Source organism: Puma concolor, chromosome A3, assembly GCF_028749965.1.
Source record: "Puma concolor isolate L17-30 chromosome A3, mPumCon1.1.hap2, whole genome shotgun sequence".
In the NCBI taxonomy this organism is placed as follows: Eukaryota; Metazoa; Chordata; class Mammalia; order Carnivora; family Felidae; genus Puma; species Puma concolor.
The window spans coordinates 61,884,360-61,908,511 of record NC_141669.1 but is presented as its reverse complement, the minus strand read 5'-3'; the positions used below and the strand labels follow the sequence as shown (position 1 = coordinate 61,908,511).

The 24,152-nt window shown below is 39.2% G+C and overlaps 1 non-coding gene and 1 pseudogene across 1 annotated transcript; both read left to right on the top strand.

Annotated features, from left to right (window-relative positions):
• Positions 1 to 10,553: 10,553 nt before the first annotated feature.
• LOC112868914 (ras-related C3 botulinum toxin substrate 1-like) lies at positions 10,554 to 22,852 on the top strand (annotated as a pseudogene).
• On the top strand, positions 15,136 to 15,239 carry LOC112869784 (U6 spliceosomal RNA). The gene has a single exon (XR_003224430.2). It is a non-coding gene; the product is annotated as a U6 spliceosomal RNA (small nuclear RNA).
• Positions 22,853 to 24,152: the final 1,300 nt, after the last annotated feature.

Here is a 24,152-nt window from a genome sequence, read left to right as displayed (position 1 = left end):
AAAAAAAAAGTTAAAAAAAGAACAGCCAAATGTTTTGGGGATTTTTCTTCCCTGTGCAGGCTCCCCAGAGTGAGGGTCTGTTTCTCCCCCTTCTTCATGCCTGTAGCTCCCTCCTGTGGTTCATTTGGATCCCCACCGCATCTCCTCCCTTCCTACCCTCTTGATGTGGCCTCTTCTCTGACTTTAGTTGTGAAATCTGTTCTGCCAGCCTTTTGATTGTTTTCTGGGTTATTTACACTGATATGAGTACTATCTACTTGTATCCAAGGGATGAGTTGAGTTCAGGGTCCTCCTATCTGCCATCTTCCCAGCCTCTCCACATTTGTTAAGTTTGAATGGGGGGTACAGCTGTTGGTTGTTTTAGACTCTATGCTTATCTATGGGTAATATATTTTCCCAAATTAAAAAAAAAATAAGCCAACCAGAAGCTATTGGTCATTAAAATTATGAGAATTTTAAAATTAAGAGAAAGCTTGAACCATAAATGTAGGCAACTATCAATTATTTTACATCAGGAACAAATACTTGAGGGGATCTCTGAAGTGTATTCATTTCTAACCATAAGTAGTCATATATTCAGAGAAGAAAGCAGACTTCTTTCCCAGTAAGTAGTAAGTGGTGGAAGTATTTGTTAAATGACATCTAGCTTTGGCTGATGACTTTTGGACAGTGGTTCTAGAGTGGGCCTAGAGTCACCACGTGACACTCTTATGCAGATGGATTGAGAACCACACTGCTTTGTGACATGATATCTTTAAATGACTAACACTGTAAACCTCAGATGGAAATGTGTTCAGGAGCATTAAAAAAAAAAAAAAAAAAAATCAGCAAAGTATAGATTCTGACACCAGAGCACTGCCACAAGGTGGCACTAAAAGTGCAAGGAAACCATAGCTTAAATTAAATCACACGTGAAACTTAGCCTCCTTACCAAGTGTGCATGTGCATCTTGTTTGGAGACGAAAACAGAATATTGAAAAAATAACTAACAAGGGAAATTATAGCTAAAATACCTAAGGAATCCTAGAATGCAAATGAGAAAAAAACAAAACAGAAAAAGAACAAGGAATACCACTTTTCAGATAAAGTTTAAAGTCGATGCCCTTCTTCAATGCCAGAATTGTCAATTCTCAAAGGAATGTTCTAGCATAAGAAGTATACTTCTAGGTATTTAGACGTCTATAATGGTTCTGAAAAATTAAGAGGGAAAAATGTTTAAATAGCCTGAGTGGCTTAGTCGGCTGAGCGTCTGACTTTAACTCAGGTCATGATCTCACAGTTTGTAAATTTGAGCCCCGCACCAGGCTCTCTGCTGTCAGCATAGATCCCATTGTGGGGCTTGATCTCACAAACCCTGAGATCATGACCTGAGCCAAAATCAAGGGTTGGACACTTAACTGACTGAGTCACCCAGGTGCCCCACAAACAACATCCTTTAAATGAGTAAGTTAAGGTCCAGATTACCTACCCAGCCGAACTCTGTGCTCTGTCCTCACTGTAGTTGTCTGAAGACCTGCCACCCTGTTCCTCCTCTCCAGCTGGACAGAGACAACCGGACAGATTTACACCAATACGTTACTAGAGTTTATTTCAGGGATAGGTCAGAGGAGGTAGAATTATAGATGCTCTTTCTTTTTCATTTTTGCCTGCCTTTATTCTCTTTTTAATTATTATTAAATATTTCAAGTAGACAGAAAAGCATAGAGGGTAATACAACAAACATCTAGGTACCCTCAGTTCAGCATTTTTACATAATAACATGATATATATTTTTATAAGAAATGAAATATTCCAAATACCTTCACCCTTTTATAGATGATCCTTCTAACTTTTACTTACCTCAAAGTAAACACTTCCCTGAATTTAATGTTTATTATGCCCATGCATATTGTTGTACTTTTACTACATATATTATGCATCCACAGCATAATATACTATATAACCTTTATACATGATGAAATCATACTGTGCATCTCCTTACATCATTTTTCAGAATCTAAATTATGTTTTTGAGACTCATACATTTTGAGAGAGATAGGTATTATATTTATTTTAGCTATTCTATAGTAATGTATTCTATGAATCTACCAAAGTGTACTTACCCATTTCCTGTCAATGGACATTGAGGTAGTTTTCAGTTTTTGTCTCAAAATAATGCTGCAGTTAAAACTTTTGATCATTATCCATGTGTACACATGAGTTGAAGATATTGTCAGCTTGATCAAACATTTCTAAACTTTTCCCCACAGTTGTTGTGCCTGCTTAGACTCCTACCAGCACGATATCAGAGTCCTTGTTGTTCAGTTTCCTCACCAAGAATTAGGATTATATCAGTCAGGATAACTAAATCATGCCACAATAACCAACAACCACAAAATCTCAATGGCTTCATTCAGTCTTATTTCTTGCTCATGCTGCAAGTACAGTGCGGGTCAGCATTGAAGTTCTGTTCATCAGAGTCACTCAGGGCCCTGCGCTGACAGGGGCTCCAACCTGACACAAGCTTCTGTGAGGCAGGGAAAAACTAAAAAAGGGTTGCACTCTGGCTTTTAAAGTTTCTGCCCTTGGGGCGCCTGGGTGGCTCAGTTGAGCGAAGACTTTGATCTCAGTTCGTGTGTTCAAGCCCCACATCTGGTTCTCTGCTGTCAGCACAGAGCCTGCTTCCTATCCTCTGTCCCTTTCTCTTTCTGCCCTCCCCTGTTCTATCCTTCTCTCTCTCTCTCTCAAAAATAAGCACACACACAAAAAAAGTGTCTGACCAGAAGTGACACACATCACTTCTGCTCATATTTAATTGGCCAAAACAAGTCATGTGACGACATCTAACTTTCAAGAGCTCCCATTTCTCCTTCAGGGTCTGAATGTTTGTGAATGGTTACCACAGTACTGATCGACTAATATTTACTAGTCCAGTGAGACTGAAATATTGTCTTGCTGTTTTTTTTTAATTTTTTTTTTTACATTTATTTATTTTTGACACAGAGACAGAGCATGAACAGGGGAGGGTCAGAGAGAGAGGGAGACACAGAATCCGAAACAGGCTCCAGGCTCTGAGCCGTCAGCACAGAGCCCAACGCGGGGCTCAAACTCAAGGACCTTGAGATCATGACCTGAGTTGAAGTCGCACGCTTAACCGACTGAGCCACCCAAGCGCCCTTGTCTTGTTATTTTTATTTATATGCCTCTAATTATTACTGAGGTTAAGCATATATTCACATTTTTATTGGCCATTTGTGTTTCCTGTTCTGAAAATTGCCTATTTATATCCTTTGGCCATTTTTCTATTGAGTTTTTTAAAATTGATTTTGTAAGATTTCTTTATAATCTGAAGGATACAATCCTTTATGGATTGATACATTATGAGTATTTTCTTTCAGACTGTGGCATTCCACTTTGCTTAAGGTGCCTTTGTTCATGGAAGTTAATTTTGATGTAGTCATATATGCCCATTTTTTCCTTAATGGTTGGTAGTTTCTGTGTCTTATTTAAAAAATCTTTTCATATCCTGATATTTATACCAATATTTGCTTTCAGAACTTTTAAAGTTTGTTTTTTCACATTAATTCACCTGTTATTGACTTTGTGTGTGAGATAAAGTGGGGATCTGATTCTTTTTTTTTCCCACTTAAATGTAAAATGATTCCAGCCCCATTTATCCTTTTTCCACTGATTTATAATGCTACCTGACATAAATCATGTTTCTATGTATATATGTTTTTCTGGGATTCTTATTTTGTTCCATTGGTCCTTGTCTAGTCCTGTGCTAAAAGTACACTATCTTATTACTGTGCTTTACAAAGATCTTTATATCTGGTTGAGTAAGTCCAACCACTTTGCTCTATTTTTTTCTTTTTTATAGTTTACGTGTTTTTAAAATTAGCGACTATAAAAAGATTGTATGTCAGAGAAACAGAAACCACACTAGGTATTTCAAAAGAGGGATGTTAATATGAGGAAAGAATTTAACAGGCATTGGAGAATTGAGTGGCATTTTATAATGAACATGACAATATAAAAATGTGATTTGGTTCATGAGCTATTTTTGTACTTTGCTCTCAAATGATTGAAAAAAATTGACTAAAGAAAGAACTAGAAAACTCTCTACTATCTTAACTAGAAATGGGGTACAAGTTTTTCTCAAGATATTGTGCACAATTGTTCAGAATAAAGCACAGAAAGCCCTTAACAGAAACTGACTTTAATACATTTTGTTCATATCTTTAATATTCCTTAAAATATATATATCAGACAATTATAAGAATATTACAAAAAAATCATACGCCAATAAATTGGGCAATCTGGAAAAAATGGATAAATTCCTAGAAACATATAAACTACTAAAACTGAAACAGGAGGAACTAGAAAACTTGAACAGACCAATAACCAACAAAGAAATTGAATCAGTAACCAAAAATCTCCCAACAAGCAAAAGTCCAGGGCCATATGGTTTCCCAGGGGAATTCTACCAAACATTTGAAGAAGAGTTAATACCTATTCTTCTCAAACTATTCCAAAAACAGAAATAGAAGTAAAACTTCCAAACTAATTCTACGAGGCCAGCATTATCCTGATTCCAAAACCAAACAAAGTCTCCACTAAAAAAGAGAACTACAGGCCAGTATCCCTGATGAACATGGCTACAAAACTTCTCAACAAAATACTAGCAAATCAAAGTCAAAAGTACCTTGACAGAATCATTCACCATGATCAAGTGGAATTTATTCCTTGGTTGCAAGGATGGTTCAATATTGGCAAATCAATCAATGCGATGCACCAAAATAATAAAAGAAAGGATAAGAACCCATTTGATCCTCTCAATAGATGCAGAAAAAGCATTTGACAAAGTACAGCATTCATTCTTGATAAAAGCCCTCAACAAAGTAGGGATAGAAGGAACATACCTCAACATCATAAAGGCCCACATATGAAAAACCCACAGCTAATACCATCCTCAATGGGGAAAAACTGAGAGTTTTCCCTCCACAGTCAGTAACAAGGCAGGGATGTCCACTGTCCCACTGTTATTTAACATAGTACTGGAAGTCCTAGCCTCAGCAACCAGACAACAAAAAGAAATAAAAGGCATCTAAATCGACAAGGAAGAAGTCAAGTTTTCACTATTTGCAGATGACATGATACTCTATATAGAAAACCCAAAAGTCTCCCCCCAAAAATTGCTAGGACTGATACACAAATTCAGTAAAGTTGATGCAAAATCAATGTACAGAAATCTGTTGCATTTCTTAGCACTAATAAGGAAGCAGTAGAAAGAGAAATCAAGGAATTGATTACATTTACAATTGCACCAAAAACCATAAGGTATCTAGGAATAAATCTAACCAAAGAGATGAAAGATCTCTATTCTGAAAACTGTAAATAACTGATGAAAGAAATTGAAGATGACACAAAGAAATGGAAAAACATTCAATGCTCATGGATTGGAGGAACAAATGTTGTTAAAATGTCTAAGCAATCTACACATTTAATGCAATCCCGATCAAAATACCACCAGCATTTTTCACAGAGCTAAAACAAAAAATCCTAAAATTTGTATGGAACCAGAAAAGACCCTGAATAGCCAAAGCAATCTTAAAAAAGAAAACCAAAGCTGGAGGCATCACAATTCCAGATTTCAAGCTATAATACAAAGCTGTAGTCATCAAGACAGTATGGTAGTGGCACAAAAACAGACTATTTTTGTTCCATAAATCAATGGAACAGAATATAAAGTCCAGAATTAGACTCACAACTATATGGTCAACTAATTTTCAATAACGCAGAAAAGAATATACGATGGGAAAAATACAGTCTCTTCAACAAATGGTGTTGGAAAAACCGGACAGCAACATGCAAAAGAATGAAACCGGGCCATTTTCTTACACAATACACAAAAATAAATTCAAAATGGATGAAAGACCTAAACATGAGACAGGAAACCATAAAAATCCTAGAGGAGAACACAGGCAGTAACCTCTGACATCCGCCATAATAACTTCTTACTAGATATGTCTCCTGAAGCAAAGGGAAGCAAAAGCAGAAATAAACTATTCGGATTTCATCAAGATAAAAAGCTCCTGCATAGTGAAGGAAATAATCAATGAAACTAAAAGGCAACCTTCAGAATGGGAGAAGATATTTGCAAATGACATATCTTGATAAAGGGTTAGTATCCAAAATATAGAAAGAACTTATCAAACTCAACACCTCCCCCTAAAAAATAACCCAGTTAAAAAATGGGCACAAGACATAAATAGACATGTTTCCAAAGAAGACATACAGATAGCTAACACATGAAAAGATGCTCAACATCACTCATTATCAGAGAAATACAAATCAAAACTACAATAAGATATCACCTCACACCTGTCAGAATGGCTAAAATTAACCACAAAGGAAACAACAAATGTTGGTGAGGATGTAGAGAAAGGGGAACCCTCTTGCACTGTTGGTGGGCATGCAAACCAGTGCTGCCACTCTGGAAAACAGTATGGAGATTCCTCAAAACGTTAAAAATAGAACTACCAGCAATTGCACTACTAGGTATCTACCCAAAGGATACAAAAATACTGATTCAAAGGGATACATGCACCCAAAAGTTTATAGCAGCATTATCAACAATAACCAAATTATGGAAAGACCTGAAATGTCCATCCACTGATGAATGGATAAAGAAGATGTGGTGTATGTATATATACATACATACATACCATACATACACACATACATACACACAGTGGAATATTGAATAATATTCAATATTCAATATTCATTAAAAAGAATGAAATCTTGTCATTTGTAATGACACAGATGGAGAGTATTATGCTAAGCCAAATAGTCAAAGAAAGACAAATACCATATGATTTTACTCATATGTGGAATTTAAGACACAAAACAAATGAACATGGGGGAAAAAAAGAGAGAGGCAAACCTGGAAACAGACTCAATGATAGAAAACAAACTAAGGGTTACTGGAGGGGAAGTAGATGGGGGGTGGCGATTGGTTAAATGGACAATGGGTATTAAGGAGGGCACTTGTTGTGTTGAGCACTGGGTGTTGTATATAAGTGATGAATCACTAGATTCTGTACCTGAAACTAAAATTACATTGTAGGTTAACTAACTGGAATTCAGATGAAAACTTGAAACTAGTATATATATATGTTAAGACAACTGAGGGGTAGAAGTTTAATTGCAGGTTTTTTTGCATCAATGATATGAACATGAAAGATTCAGAGATGACTGCAGGCAGATTTCTGCCTGTGCTATGTATATATGGACAGTCCTACCATGTGTTTCACATTTAATGATATTCTGCTTTTGGAATTTTAGTTATATGTATATAGAAAATGAGTTTAAACTTTTTTTAAGTTTATTTATTTATTTTGAAAGAAAGTGTGTGCACATGCAGGAAAAGGGCAGAGAGAGAGAGAGAGAGAGAGAGAGAGAGAGAGAGAATCCCAAGCAGGCTCCACACGGTCAGCGCAGAGCCTGATGCAGGGTTCAATCCCACCGAGAGATCGTGAGCTGTGCCAAGATCAAGAGTCAGATACTTAACCAATTGAGCCACCCAGGTGCCCCTAGAAAATGAGTTTAATAACTCATCATGGTTCTGAATTGTCTTATATTAATCATTTCTTAAAACTTTTGCGCGTGTGTTTTAATTTATTTTTTAATGTTTCATTAGTTTTGAGTGAGAGAGCTCAAGAGTGAGCAGGGGCAGGGCAGAAAGAGGGAGACAGAGAATCCGAAGCAGGCTCCACGTTGAAATCAGAGAGCCTGATGTGGGGCTCGAACCCATGAACCATGACATCACGACCTGAGGTGAAGTCAGACACTTAACCGACTGAGCTACCCAGGTGCGCCTCTTGTGTTTTTTATAATAAAAAATAAAAGTGATGCCAAAGAAACAAAAACAAGATATATCATTTTAAAATTCACATTGCCAGCGATAAAGAAAAAATTCTAAATACTTTTACAAAAGAAAAAAAATCAGGGCATATTCAAAGTATAGGGAATTGAAATGACATTGTATTCTCAAGAACAACAGTGGAAGGTTGTGGACAATGGAACCATGCAAAGAAGACAATAGAAAATGCTTTGAATGTGGCATTCTCTAGTGAAATTTCAAGTGTGGCAGCAGAGTGGTCAGTTTGAGTCAGTCAGTGACTCAGTTTACCTCCCACATATACTTTCTCCAGAAGTTGTTTGTGAATGTAATATAAAGGAAAAGGAAGATGTGGTTCCTCAAACACAAGGGACCCAACAGAGGAGAGACACGAAGCGGATCTTCTTTCAGTTATGCACTAAATCCAGAGATAAAAAAGTACAATCACAGTAAAGTATTTGGCTCTTCAGTGAACAACACTTATGCAATCTAATAATATCTACATTGGGTTTTTGAGTTTCTGACGTTATATGTATATGGGAGTCAGTATACATGGGAAAGGGGCAGGGGTTGTCCCTATAATCCCTTTGTTCATCTTAACACTCTTCTTTCCCATTCCCTTCATACTAGACTCTGGTCTCTATTGGACTACATAGTTGGTGATCAGATGGAGGTGTGAATACATACATCTCAGTGAATGGTGAGGTTGGGGAGGTCAATGACCAGACAAATGGATTATGTGTCAGGGGCACCAGCACTGGGATTTATGTGAATCAGTGGGGTGAAGGGACTGAGTGAAGTTTGAGTTTGTAATTGGGTCTAGAAAAATCAAATACCTCAACGTTATGAAATAAATCCATAAACCCACTATATATAATATATACTCTTTAAACTTTCCTGTACACTTGAAAATAGAGATTTTAAAAAAAAATTTTTTTTTCAACGTTTATTTATTTTTGGGACAGAGAGAGACAGAGCATGAACGGGGGAGGGGCAGAGAGAGAGGGAGACACAGAATCGGAAACAGGCTCCAGGCTCTGAGCCATCAGCCCAGAGCCCGACGCGGGGCTCGAACTCATGGACCGTGAGATCGTGACCTGGCTGAAGTCGGACGCTTAACCGACTGCGCCACCCAGGCGCCCCGAAAATTGAGATTTTTAAAGAAATCTTTAAATATTATTCAATTGAATTAACGAGCATTATGGCAGATGATTTTGGTTGCTTACCCAGCAACCATTCCCTAATGTCTTTGCTAATTTTGTTCAGATATTAAGTAGTCAAATGTTTTTAAGGGAAGCTGGCCTTTCACTAGCCCTATAAGATGAATTTTGAATAGTCCAAACTACTAATGGTGATTTAGCTCCTTTAGCAGTGGTTTAAAAATGCACATGTGGTTATGGATAATGAGAGGTGAGAGAAAGTCTGTTGTAAGGCTTCTGGGAAATCTTCCCTGATGTTTAAAAATAGGCATGGGGGTATCTGGCTGGCTCAGTCAGTACAACATGGGATTCTTTATTTTTTTTAATTTTGCTTTTACATTTATTTATTTTTGAGAGACAGAGCACAAGCAGGGGAGGGGCAGAGAGAGAATGAGACACAGAATCCCAAGCAGGCTCCAGGCTCTGAGCTGTCAGCACAGAGCCTGATGTGGAGCTCGAACCCACAAACTGTGAGATCATGACCTGAGCCGAAGTCAGATGCTTAACCAACTGAGCCACTCAGGCGCCCCAGGCATGGAATTCTTGATCTCAGGGTTGTGAGTTCAAGCCCTGCATAGAGCTTACTTTAAAAATAACAAATAAATATAAAAAATAAAAATAGGCCGAATAAGAGATACACTCTTCTTTCCCTTGAAGCCACTGGATATTTTAATGTCAGAACATTTTGTTTGGAGCTGCTGAAACCATACTGCAATTGTGAAGAGAGCCAAGAGAGGAGGACAAAGCTGCTGCACTGGTAAATGGAAGTGGGCAAGAACCTAATGAAAGCCTGGGGCTAGTGAATTAACCCTTTGGCTAAACTATCTGGACATTTGTGAGAAAATGCATTTTATTGTTTCAGACAGTTGAGTTGATTTTCTTTTACTTGCAAGCAAATTCATCTTAACATATCCAAGGATTCTGGCCAAGCTAGTAAATACCTTAAAAAAAAAAAAGATTTCTAAAACCGATTGATTTTATCTTTTAAAAAAAAATATTTTATTTTGAAACAATTGCCAACTTACAGAAAAGTTTCAAGAAGAGTACAGAGAATTCCTCTATACACACACACATACACACACACACACACACACACACACACACACACACAGATCGCATTCAAGTTTTGTGAACTGTCCCAGTTATGTCCTTTATATTACCTGTAAAGGATCTGGGATCATGCCTTGCACCTAGTTGTCATGTCTCTCCAGTTTTTTGCAATCTGGGATGGTTTCTGAGTCTTTGGGTTTCATGATCTTGACATTAAAAAAAAATTCTTTTTTGATTTTCCTGTCTTTCCACAGTCTTCCCCAGCTTTGGGTGGGGAGCTGCTGGGCTCCGGCTTCTGGTTGGCGGAGAGCCAGGTGGTGTGGACAGCAGCCTCTTCCCCCCCTCCCCCCCCAGCACCCGGCTCCCTGTCCGCCCGCAGCCGTGCCTGCCCACCTTCTGCGTCCCAGCGAGCGGCCCAGATGCAGGCCATTAAGTGTGTGCTGGTGGGAGACGGCGCTGTAGGTAAAACGTGCTTACCCTCAGTTACACAACCAATGCATTTCCTGGAGAATATATCCATCCCCACTGTCTTTGACAACTACTCTGCCAATGTTATGGTGGATGGAAAACCGGTGACTCTGGGCTTATGGGATACAGCTGGACAAGAAGATTATGCCAGATGACGTCCCTTATCCTATCCGCAAACAGATGTATTCTTAATTTGGTATTCTCTCGTAAAATCCTGCATCATTTGAAAACGTTTGAGCAAAGTGGTACCTTGAACTGTGAAACCACTGTCCCAACGCCGCCATCATCTTGGTGGGAACTAAACTTGACCTCAGGGACAACAAGGACACAACTGAGAAACTGAAGAAGTTGATTCTCATCACCTACCCGCAGGGTGTGGCCATGGCTAAGGAGATTGATGCTGTAAAATATCTGGAGTGCTAGGTTCTCATGCAACTAGGCTTCAAGACAAGGTTTGAATGGGGCACCTGGGTGGCTCAGTCGGTTGAGCGTCTGACTTTGGCTCAGGTCATGATCTCACGGTCCGTGAGTTTGAGCCCTGCATCGGGCTCTGTGCTGATGGCTCAGAGCCTGCTTCAGATTCTGTGTCTCCCTCTCTCTGACCCTCCCCCACTCTCACTTTGTCTCACTCTGTCTCTCAAAATGTAAAAAAACAAAAAAAAGACAGTGTTTGATGAAGCTTTTCCAGCGGTTCTCTGCTCCACCTCCTGTCAAGAAGAGGAAGAGATAAATGCCTGCTCTTATGGATAGATGTCGGGGCCCCTCTCCTGTCCTGTCTCCCTCAGAACCTTTGTAGGCTTTGCTCAAAGATGGTGGAGACTTCCCACTCAATGCCAAACTTTTGTTACAGGTTAGTTTTTCCATAAAACCATTTTGAACCAATCAGTAATTTTTAGATTTTGTTTAAAGTTTAAAACTTTAAACTTCAACATTATATTAAAATTTAGCCCTAAAATGGCAAGTTTTCTTAAAGCCTCATTTGTCAAAAGCCCCTATTCTTGCTCAGAGTAAGAGTTGCCAAAATCTTGTGAACTAAGTTGCATTGTTGTGCTGAGAACACCCAGCACGAAACCGTTTAAGACCTTTGTCTTTAAGAAGAGACTGCAGGGGCGCCTGGGTGGCGCAGTCGGTTAAGCGTCCGACTTCAACCAGGTCACGATCTTGCGGTCTGTGAGTTCGAGCCCCGCGTCAGGCTCTGGGCTGATGGCTCAGAGCCTGGAGCCTGTTTCCGATTCTGTGTCTCCCTCTCTCTCTGCCCCTCCCCCGTTCATGCTCTGTCTCTCTCTGTCCCAAAAATAAATAAACTTTAAAAAAAAAAAAAAAAAGAGACTGCAGTGCCTCAAGTTCGGAAATGCAGATACCTGCTAGTCTCTGACAGGAGAGCCACACAGCCTCCTTCACGAAATTTGCCACCTAACACAGCCCATGTCGGCCCCCTAACACTGTACTGTGTGTCCTAATGGAATAAGAATAATGACTCAGCTCTCTGGATCAATCTTTTTTATTTTGTAGTGAAAACAAATTTTTTAAGTTAGTATATTCGCTTTTGCTGAGATTTGGAACCCCCTCAGACTCCCGTGTCCCTTCAATGAAGGGTCTGCTGTGGCCGTGGGCACACCGGGATGGGCGTATGTGGCACAGGACATGATCAGAGGACGAAGCAGTATTCTTACAAAATATGGATGTTAATTTACACTGCACTGTGCACGTCATAATTAAACTGAGTAAAAGTGTCACAGGTAAAATCTTAAAAGGTTAATTTCTGTCAGATGCAGTAAATGATGGAAGGTCAGTATCATCACTAAGTGTTTTAAGCTTTTTTTCTTAGATGTGCTGTCCCTCCTGAAACCAGGTATTTAACTCATCTTTGAACTGGTTGTTCCCATAGTTGCTAACTTAGTGCTTTCTTATAGAACCCCTTCTTAATGAACGATATGCCTCCTTGTATTATAAAATCTTTCTGTTAATGCATTAGACTTTTTTTTTTTTGTAGAGTAGTAAAAGTGCATTTCTGTTTGCTTGTTACATTATTCAAAGCTAATAAACACTTCCCTTAGTTTTCTAGTAACTAGGTGCAAAAATCATATGTTGCAGCTTTACAGTTTTTGAAATATTTTAGATATTCCTAAACTATGAACTTTCTTAACACCACTGTCTTGCCAGATCACCAGTACTGTACCTTCACTAATGCTAACCCTCCTCCTTGCCTCACCACCTGCCTCCCCCCCCCACACACACAGGCTTCCTGTTGCTCTGCCTAATTAGCCATGTTCCTTTGGGTCTGTGAGGTTCTGTAAGCCCCCGCTCCTGCCAACCAAGTTCCATACAACTTACCCACGGGCAAGAACACAAGGGTGGGCCTTTCAACCACTAGAACAAAATTTTTTAAATTGACAGTTTCAGAATTGTGGAGTGTTTTTTACATTGATCTTTGCTAATGCAATTAGCGGTATGTTTTGCATGTATGGCTTAACGAATCCTTGAATCATAAATACATACATACATACATACATACATACATACATACATACATAAATACATAAATTTTATTTTTCATGAGAAGGTGGGTGCGATTCTCAGTGGGCAACCAGAGCCCAATGCTCCACCAACCCTATGTCCTTACCTGAAGCTGGCACTGAAACTGACCCTGCCACTCCTCCTCAACACTCCCTCTGGTCCACCTCAACTTCCTGCAAGGAGAGTATCTGTCCTCTGCAGAGAAGGAATCCCTTTGACATTTTTGGAGATTATAAGACATAGTCATTTTGTAGAATGCCCTTCATATTTGGATTCATTCATTCAGTGAATCCTCATATCCCATTGAGGGGCACACAGTGTCAGTTTGTACATTGTTGATGGTATTAAATTTGATCACTTAAGATAATGTCTTCTAATTTTCTCTGTTGTGAAGTTACATTGCATCTTTTATAAGTTAATAGATATTTCACGTGGAGATACCTTGAAACTATACCAATATCTAATTCCTCATCTCATTTTTATCTACTGGTATTAGAATCCATTGATGATTCTCTCTTGAATTAATTATTACCATGATAATTGTCAAATGGGTTTTTTTCCTAATTCTGTTCTACTATAAAAAAAAAAGCTCTCTCTTCTCTCCATACTTTATTCATTTGCTTATATCATGAATTCTATTTAATTCAGTAAGTTACAATGTGTAAGTATTATTATAATGTTATAATTATCTCAGATTTGGCCAGTGAGAACCCCTGCAAGCCATATCGTATATCTTCTTGACATGTTCCCATCATGTTTTGGATTTGGTTTTGTTTTGTTTTTTTGAGGACTCCCATATTTTCTAGCATAAGATGTTCTTTTTTTTTTTTTTTTTTAATTTTTTTTTTCAACATTTATTTTTGGGACAGAGAGAGACAGAGCATGAACGGGGGAGGGGCAGAGAGAGAGGGAGACACAGAATCGGAAACAGGCTCCAGGCTCTGAGCCATCAGCCCAGAGCCCGACGCGGGGCTCGAACTCATGGACCGCGAGATCGTGACCTGGCTGAAGTCGGACGCTTAACCGACTGCGCCACCCAGGCGCCCCTAGCATAAGATGTTCTAAGCTCAACTTCTATTTTCCTTATTCTCCTCTGGAATCAGCTATTTATTCAAGGAACACTGGTTCCTTTTGATAGTAGTATTTAGAAACCAACATCAGGTTCTAGATGTGCTCATTTCTATTAGGATGTTTCTGCTTCTGGGCTCACTCTGTGGACAGAGCTAGGAAGTATAAGTATATACCTTTACTTCTATATTTATCTGTATCACTATCCACCTGTATTGTAAACTATTAATTCATATTGATAATTCCAAATCCAGTTCAATACTACTGGATTCATTCTAACTTTCTCTTTTTTTGTTTTTGTATCTTCCTTCTCAGTCAGTGAGAAATCTGGCCGCTGTTATCTGAAATATATTTACTTACTTGTTCAATTCCCTGTATGAGCCTGTCTCCTGACCCCAACAGGTTGTCCCTGCCACCCTTACCAATGCTGTCCTGGGCTGCCATTACTTGCTGCCCTGCTCCAATACCATCTTTATATGGATCACCATTACATTCTTATGAAATCAATTGATTCTGAAAGTAATAACACAGAAATTTTTTTTTAACCAACAGACACCAAGAAATTACTCAAGTTTATTTAACTTTTTAAAAAATGTTTATTTCTTTTTGAAAGTGAGAAAGTAGGCACATGCATGCGGGGGAGTGGGCTCTGAGCTGACAGCAGAGAGTCTGATGGGGGGGCTCAAATTCACAAACCATTAGACAATGACCTGGGCCAAAGCTGGACGCTTACCTGACTGAGCCATCCAGGTGCCCCTATTTAACTTTCTAATGTATGAATGGAGATATTTTAAAAAATGTATCCAGTCTAGAAACATAATTTGCTTTAAAAATCAATTTAAAATATCTCGAATATGCAATAATAGATGTAAATAATAAAAACATGTCATGCAAAAAAAAAAAAAAAAAACCCAAAAGCCTCAGATACACAAGAGGTCTTTGCATATTGTGCTTGCTTTGGCAGTGCCTATATTAAAATTGGAACTATATAGAGAAGATTAGCATGACCCCTGTGCAAGGATGACACACTTTATGATGCAGTCCCTATTTTTTTTTGTTCTGTATATTTTACCACAATTTTATTTTATTTTATTTATTTTTTAAAAACACTTATTTGTTTTGGGGGCATCTGGGTGGCTCATTCGGTTGGGCATCTGACTTCGGCTCAGGCCATGATCTCACAGTTTGTGGGTTTGAGCCCCGTGTTTAATTAATAAACATTAATTTATTTATTTCTGAGAGAGAGAGAGAGTGCAGGGGAAGGGCAGAAAGAGAGGGGGACAGAGGATCCAAAGCAGGCTCTGTGCCGACAGCAGACAGCTCAATATGGGGCTTGAACTCATGACCCATGAGATCACGACCCAAGCCGAAGTTGGATGCTTAACCGACTGAGCCACCAGGTGCCCCATTTTATTTTTTTAAGATTTCATTTTTAAGTAATCTCTACACCCAACATGGGGCTTGATCCTACAACTCCAAGATCAACAATCACATGCTTCACCAACTGAGCCAGCCACTTGGCTGGGGTTGTAAGTTTGAGTCCCACATTGAGTGTAGAGATTACTTAAAAATAAATTTTAAAAAAATAGTAAAATAGAGCATTTACTGTATCATTTCATTTACATGAAATTCTAGAATAGGCAAGACCATAATGACAACAGATCAATGGTTGCCTGGGGCTAAGGATAGGGGAAGGGAGATTAACTACAAAAGGGCATGAAGGAACTATGATAGAAATGTTTTGTTTATTTATTTATTTATTTATTTATTTATTTAATTTTATTTTATTTAAATGTTTATTTATTTATATTGAGAGAGATAGAGAGCACAAGCAGGGGAGGGGCAGAGAGAGGGGGAGAGAGAGAGAATCCCAAGCAGGCTCCTCGCTGTCCACGCAGAGCCCAATGCAGGGCTCGAACTCAGGAACCATGAAATCTTGACCTGAGCCAAAATCTGGAGTTGAATGCTCAACAGACTGAGCCACCCAGATGCCCTGATAGAAATGTTTTATAACTTGATTGTAGTATAAAATTATCAAAACATATACAACCATATACTTAAAATGGGTGCATTTTATTATATATAAATTATATCTCAACAAAATAGATTTTAAAAAATACTGAAATTATAGAATTCTAAAGAGCTAGAAAGGGTCTTGAAGATTCTCTTGTTTTTTCAGATGGTAAAATTGAGGCCTAGAGAGGCTAAAGTCATCATACCAATTAGTTGGTTGCAGAGTTAGGATATACTCAGATTTCCAAACTTCCAACCAGGTCTGTGTCCTTCTATTCCAGTCTCTTCCTTCTTGACATACCAGGGTGTCCCACCAGAAAAGTACTCTGCTAAAGATCAAATTTGTATTTTTCCTTTCTTTCACAGCACAGGCTAGGATAGAGATTGGCAGAAAGAAGCCTTACTTGGAAGGGTAAGGATTCTGCATGTTCTGGGAGAAAGACATAGCAAGACTTTGTCTTGATATAAACAAAACAAAACAAAATGAAACAAAACAGTGCCTCTTTTGGGGGGAATTGGTCCTCATCAGAAAGAAATGAAGAAATGGGGTTCTGGAACCTTGATACGGTGTTATTATCCTGACCCAATACCTCCCCAACCCCCCCACTGCCAGGGCTGTGTGTGATCTGCTGTAGCTGATTGCTACAAGTGGGTCCTTGGGGGTCAAATATGGAACATCCTTGGCAAGCTTAGCTTGTCATCCCTGGAAGAGCTTTACCTCCCAGCAGGGATATAGGCAAGCAAGAGCATCATCCACAAGCAGTGGGCAAGCATTGTCTTTTGGATTGAGTGGGACCAGTCTCCAAAATTTATGATATGACTTAATGAGAAACTATGGCATTAGCCAATAATCAGACTCCAATTAAGAAGAGAACAGAGCCCACTATTGACTGAATAAGTTATCCTTTGGGGTATCTGGACAATGTTTGGGGGATTTTTCCACAGTGAGACATAATGGGCTTTCTGCTAAAAGCACTTATGAGTAATTAACCAATTGTTTGCAAAAAATAAAAGCATTGTGAATATATTTGTATTTGAGTTTATGGACTAGGTGATACTAATTTTATTGAAAATGTTTATTCATTTATTCAGTAACATTTATTAAGCATATCCTCCATGCTGGACACTGTGCTAAGAGCTGGTGATAGTAACCATGCTTCTACTGAGTTTAGGGGGTATAGATAAGGTGCATCACAGAATAAACTGCAATCCGAGGGTGAGCATGGGGTCCAATAGGAATTCAGAGAAGAAACTTCTTATGTATACTTTGGATGGTGGAAAGAGAGATCAGGAAAAGACTCTCCAAAGAAGGTAACATTTTAGGCTGAGAGCTGAAGTAGGAGCTCTTCACACAGCTGGGGTGTGACAATGTTCCAGGAAGGAGGGACAGCATAAACAAAGCCCTGGAGATAAGAGGAGGGCGGCTCTTTTTGGAAAAGACGAGTGCAATAGTTTAATGTGCTTGGAATAGAGTGGGAGTAGCAGGAAAAGACATGGGTTGAAGCTCTGGAGACAGAGCCATGATCCTAAGGGCAATGATGAGCCACTGAAGGATGATAAATGGGACAGAGCCATGATGAGAATTTTGAGAATATTTTGTCTGGTTACAGTGTAAAGAATGGACTGAAGAGTAACATGATTTGCAGGGAAACCATTAAGACACTGAGAATGATGGAGAAAAATAGATTTGAGTTAGGAGATACAACCTTGCAGGAGTTTATTGACTGGATTTAGAGGATAAGGAAGAGAGAAAAATAGAGCATGATGCATATTATTTCTGATAGATATGAGTGATTCTAACATCATTGTGTATATGTGTGGAGAAAAATATTCAAGGCAAGCCTTGCTATCCAAACTCAGGAACAAGGAACTCAAGTAAATTTTTTTTATCATTTCTTTGCTATCCAAATTCCTGGTTTGGCTAGTTGAAACTCAGGAACAAAAAGATTCAGATAAGTTTTTTTTTTTTTTTTTTAATTTCCTACCTAAATCTAGGATCTGAAACTCAGGATTCAGATAGTAGGAATATTTGTAGTGTATTTGTTTTTCATTTTTTATTTTATCATTAATTTTTTTTTTAATGTTTATTTTTGAGAATGAGAGGGAGACAGAGTAGTAGCAGGGGAGGGCAGAGAGAGCGAGGGAGACACAGAATGTGAAGCAGCCTCCAGGCTCTGAGCTGTCAGCACAGAGCCTGACACAGGGCTCAAACTCATGGACCATGAGATCATGATCTGAGCCGAAGTTGGACGCTTAACTGACTGAGCCACCAAGGCACCCTGTTTCATTTCTGTTTGTATTTTTTAATTCCTTCTTTTAAATTTTATTTTATATATTTTTTATTTTAGAGAGGGGGAGACGAGCAGAGGGAGAGAATCGTTTTTTTTAATTTAATTTTTAATTTTTAAATTTTATCTAAATCCAAGTTGGTTAACATATAGTGTAATAATGATTTCAGGAGTAGAATTTACTGATTCCTCACTTACATATAACACCCAGTGCTCATCCCAACAAGTGCCCTCCTTAATGCCCATCACCCACTTAGCCCATTCACCCACTCACCTCCCCTCCAGCAACCCTCAGTTTGTTCTCTGTATTTAAGAGTCTCTGATAATTTGCCTCTCTCTCTTTTATCATATTTTTCCTTCCCTTCCCCTGTGTTCATCTGTTTTGTTTCTTAAATTCTACATATGAGTGAAATCATATCATATTTATCTTTCTCTGACTTATTTCACTCTAGTTCCATCCACGTTGTTGCAAATGGCAAGATTTCATTCTTTTTGATTACCAAGTAATATTCCATTGTGTGTGTGTGTGTGTGTGTGTGTGTGTGTGTGTGTGTATATATATATATATATATATATATATATATATATATATACACCACCACATCTTCTTTATCCATTCTTCAGTCGATGGACATTTGGGCTCTTTTCATAATTTGGCTATTGTCTATAGTGCTGCTATAAACACTGGGGTGCATGTGCCCCTTCGAATCAGTATTTTTGTACCCTCTGGATAAATACCTAGTAGTGCAATTGCTGGGTCGTAGGGTAGTTCTATTTTTCATTTTTTGAGGAACCTCTATACTATTTTCCAGAGTGGCTGCACCAGTTTGCATTCCCAGGGAGAGAGTGAATCTTTTTTTTTTTTTAATCTTTTTTTTGCACATTGATTCTTTTTTTAAATATTAAATTTAGGGGCGCCTAGGTGGCGTAGTCGGTTAAGCGTCCGACTTCAGCCAGGTCACGATCTCGCGGTCCATGAGTTCGAGCCCCGCGTCGGGCTCTGGGCTGATGGCTCAGAGCCTGGAGCCTGTTTCCGATTCTGTGTCTCCCTCTCTCTCTGCCCCTCCCCCGTTCATGCTCTGTCTCTCTCTGTCCCAAAAATAAATAAACGTTGAAAAAAAAATTTTGAAAAAAAAAAATATTAAATTTATTGTCAAATTGGTTTCCATACAACACCCAGTGCTCATCCCAACAGATGCCCTCCTCAATGCCAATCACCCACTTTCCCCTCCCTCCCACTCCCCATCAACCCTCAGTTTATTCTCAGTTTTTTAAGAGTCTCTTATGGTTTGGCTCTGCACATTTATTCTTGAGAGAGAACGAGACAGAGTGCAAGTGGGGGGAGGGGCAGGGAGAGAGGAGAGACACAGAATCTGAAGCAGGCTCCAGGCTCTGAGCTGTCAGCACGACACGGGGCTCGAACTCACGGACAGTGCGAGCATGACCTGAGCCTAAGTCGGACACTTAACCAACTGAGCCACCCAGGTGCCTTGAGAGAGTGAATCTTAAGCAGGCTTCCTGCTCTGCATGGAGCCCGATGAGGGGCTCGATCCCACAATCCTGGGATCATGACCTGAGGCGAAATCAAGAGTGGGTCACTCAACCAACTGAGCCACCCACGTGCCCCAAACATTAATGACTTTTTGAGATTTGTGAGGGGATTTCAAAATATTGAAGACAAATGAAAACTATCATAATATTTATACAGGGTTGGTTAATAGGGAAAAAATTCATTTTAATGTTTTCTCTCTAGGTAAGAACACCTTGAATCACTGAAGTTCCCTTCTGTAAAGCAAAAACAATTTTTTCCACAGACCACCAAATACATTTGGTTGTCTCTCTAGTTTATAAATGTGGATTTCAGATAAGCTTATGCTTACATATGTTTGTCTTCTGCTTCTTAACATTTCCTAAACACTCACTTCCCACAACCCATCCCCCTCTCAGCTGATTCACCATCTCATTCCTTTTTTTATTGAAAAAAAGAGAGACTATTTCATCTCCTTCCACCCTATCTATAATTTACCTACACCCACAGCTACCTTCTCCTTTTCTCTTATACCAAAGTTGACCAGTCGCTCTGCTTCTGCCCTGGATGGCTTTGTCTCTCACCTTCCTAAGAACTTCACTCCCCTCTCCTACATCAGCTCTATCTACCAGATCATTCCTGAAGGAATTCAGAACAATCATCCTACACTATGCTGCTGTGGCATATTGCTTTGAGCTGAAGGCACTTGAGAAACAGCAGATGCAGGAAGGGCTCTCTGACCTACCTTTATCTACTTAAAAACAGGCCATAGAATTTCCATGAGAAAGGTGCCCTCCCTTTCTGGGAGGGAAGAAAACAACCTTATCACCAAAGACTGGGGATCAACGTTGACATGAATCTGTACAAATTTACTAAAGTGACTCTTATCTTCCACTAGTTTTGCCGGCCCTCTGCCCACACATCTCCTAGTCACTTTGCTACAGTTTACTGCCCCTAGCCCAAACTCTTTTGTCATTTGTATTCTTTGTCTAAAAGGTATAAGAGCTTTCTGATCCTGTCACTTCTTCCAGTCTTCATTCTCTTATGAAGGTCCTCATGATCATGTAAGAATAAAACCTGTATGCCTCTTCCTCCTACTAATCTGTTTATGTCAGTTTAATTCTTAGACCTCGCTGGAGATGCTAACGGAGTAGAGGAGGATTTTTTCTCCCTTACACTCCCATCCGCATATAAACATGCTTAATCTCATACTTTAAAACATCTCTCTCGACCCTGTGTTTACCTTTCAGATACTATCCTATTTCTGTGTTCTCCCTCACAGCAAAACTTGAGAGAATAGTTCCTTAGCACTGGTCTTCCAAGTTTTTCTGCTTCCTCCAGCAAGAAACTCCTAGAAGAATTTTATAAAGTTATGTACTTTCTTTGCACATTTTTTTTTTTTTTGAGAGAGAGAGAGAGAGACAGCACAAGCAAGGGAAGGGCAGAGAGAGAGGGAGACAGAATCCCAAGCCGACTCTGCACTATCAGCACAGAGCCCGATGTGGGGCTCGAACTTACCAACTGTGAGATCATGATCTGAGCCAAGGTCAAGAGTTAGATGCTTAACCCACTGAGCCACCCCGGTGCCCCTCTTTGCACATTTTTAAGTTAACATCTAAATATTTTATACTGTGTTAAATAGTCGCTAACGCTGTAATTTCCAGAATATTTTAAATAGTTGTGTTTTAACAGTCACATCAATCTTTAAAATGTATCCAATAAATCTAAATACAATTTGATACTCATCATCCACTAAAAAAGTCTTCTTTTACAAGTTTTACATTATTCTTTTTTCTACTTTAAGCCCTAATTCTAATTCACTTCTCTCACAAAAATTTAATCCTAATGTAATATACTTTATGCTTGGAAGTCTTTTATTCATCACCCTATCATGCTTCTCTGAAAAAAAGTATTTGAAATTAAATTTTTTCCTATGACCGGAAGTTTCTAAAAGTTAATGTCTTGTGGATTTATTATGATACTAATATACAACTGATCAAAATCACATTGAAGTAAAATCTCACTGGAAATACTATCTTAATGAGTGAGTGGATTTTTTTTTCAATTGGCTTTAATTTTTGAGGATAACTTACTGCTCAGAGTGATGGGGCTCTGCATGAATAAAATCCCAGTTTTTCATTTTTATGTGATAAGAAACTTCTTCATATAACTAAATAGATGTAGAAGAGATTTTGTTATAACCGTATCAGTCATGTCTTTGGACTCTTAATGCCAAAAGTGACATTGTGTGAACTATCACCACATTATCATCTATGACCAGACCGCTAGGTTCTCCTTCAATTTGGTTGAAAGCAAAGACTAAGAAAACACCAAAACTTCATGGGGTGTCTGGGTGGCTCAGCCAGTTGAGCGGCTGACTTCAGCTCAGGTCATGATCTCGCGGTTTGTGAGTTCGAGCCCCGCATCTGGCTCTGTGCTGACAGCTCAGAGCCTGGAGCCTGCTTCAGATTCTGTGTCTCCCTCTCTCTCCCTCTCTCTCTCTCTGCTCTTCCCCTGCTCATGCTCTGTGTCTGCCTCTCTCTCAAAAATAAATATTTAAAAAAATTAAAAAAAAAACACCAAAATTTCAAAATAATTTATTGGGGTTACTGCTTTCTCAATTCAATAGCAACGTTTTGAGTTGTCCCGTTGCTTGTCATCCCTGGACATTTTCACACCCTGGGACAATGTGCCATTGTCAGATGAGGAGGAAGAGATGCACGCCTTTTGTAAAAAGGGAAAAGGCGACATGAAAGCTGAGGTGGGAAAGGAGAAGCTGTGCCCACAGCACATTCATGCCCTCAGGAAGGGCATTTTCAGGAAAATCATTGTGTAACCTAGTTTGGAGGCCCCTGGGATGTGCCTGCTTCCACTCTCTGACTCTTAGGCATTTTTAATCTTTTTTTTTTTTTTTTAATGTTTATTTATTTTTTAGAGAGAGAGAGACTACAAGCAGGGGAGGGGCAGAAAGGGAGACACAGAATCCGAAACAGGCTCCAGGCTCTGAGCGGTCAGTACAAACTGGACGTGGGGCTCGAACGCACAAACCGTGAGATCATGACCTGAGCCACAGACGCGGAACCGACTGAGCCACCCAGGTGCCCCTCTTATGCACTCTTAAAATCCACCCTAATTGCACCGCAACTTCATTGAAAATACTTTTACAAAAGCCATCATTAGCAAACTCCATCAGGTCTTTGTGGAAAGTCTCCAGGAGCGCAGGTTTATTTATCAGCACGCACGACAGATTTTCCGTTAGGAATCAGGTGAGGCGCTGGCTGTTTGGAGCATGCGCACACAAAATTTCCCTTGCGCACGCAAGTGTTTGGGTTCAGGTGAGACTCTTCGGAGTATGCGCTGTGGGATCCCGGCTTCTGTTTAAGTGGTCGCAGGATGTTTGTGGGTCCTTCCTTGGCCGGATTCTAGACTCGTGGACCAAAGGTTGGTATGTTTGTTTTCGACAAGAGTTTTAACATTTTTTTTTTAACATCTTTCATTTTTTACGAATATAAATGTATTAAATATTCGTTGTAAAATATCTAACAATCAGCAATCCAATAGAAAAACAGGCTTCGGGGCACCTGGGTGGCTCAGTCGGTTGAACCTCCGACTTCAGCTCAGGTCATGATCTCTCGGTTCGTGAGTTCGAGCCCCGCGTCGGGCTCTGTGCTGACGGCTCAGAGCCTGGAGCCTGCTTTGGATTCTGTGTCTCCCTCTCTCTCTGCCTCTCCCCTGCTTATGCTCGGTCTCTGTCTGTCTCAAAAATAAATAAAACATTTTAAAAAATTTAAAAAAAGAAAAATAGGCTCTCAACCTAAAATTGTCAGGAGGCAATAATTACACAAAAATGTTTATTTGGGATCAAAAAATTGCAAATTCAGGGTACATAGATTTCAGCAGCGACCCAAATAATGTCCCACTAGGGGGCAAAATTAAGGAGTTTTAAATTTTTTTAATGTTTTATTGATGTGTAGTTAACATACAATGTTACATTAGTTTTCAGGTGTGCAGCTAGTGATCCGACAAGTCTATAGTTATACTATGCTCACCACAAGTGAGCTGTCACCCAAAGTCAGCAGTTTTTAAAGACACAAAGGGAATGCTTGTATAGATTGTTGACAAAGAACTTTGATTGG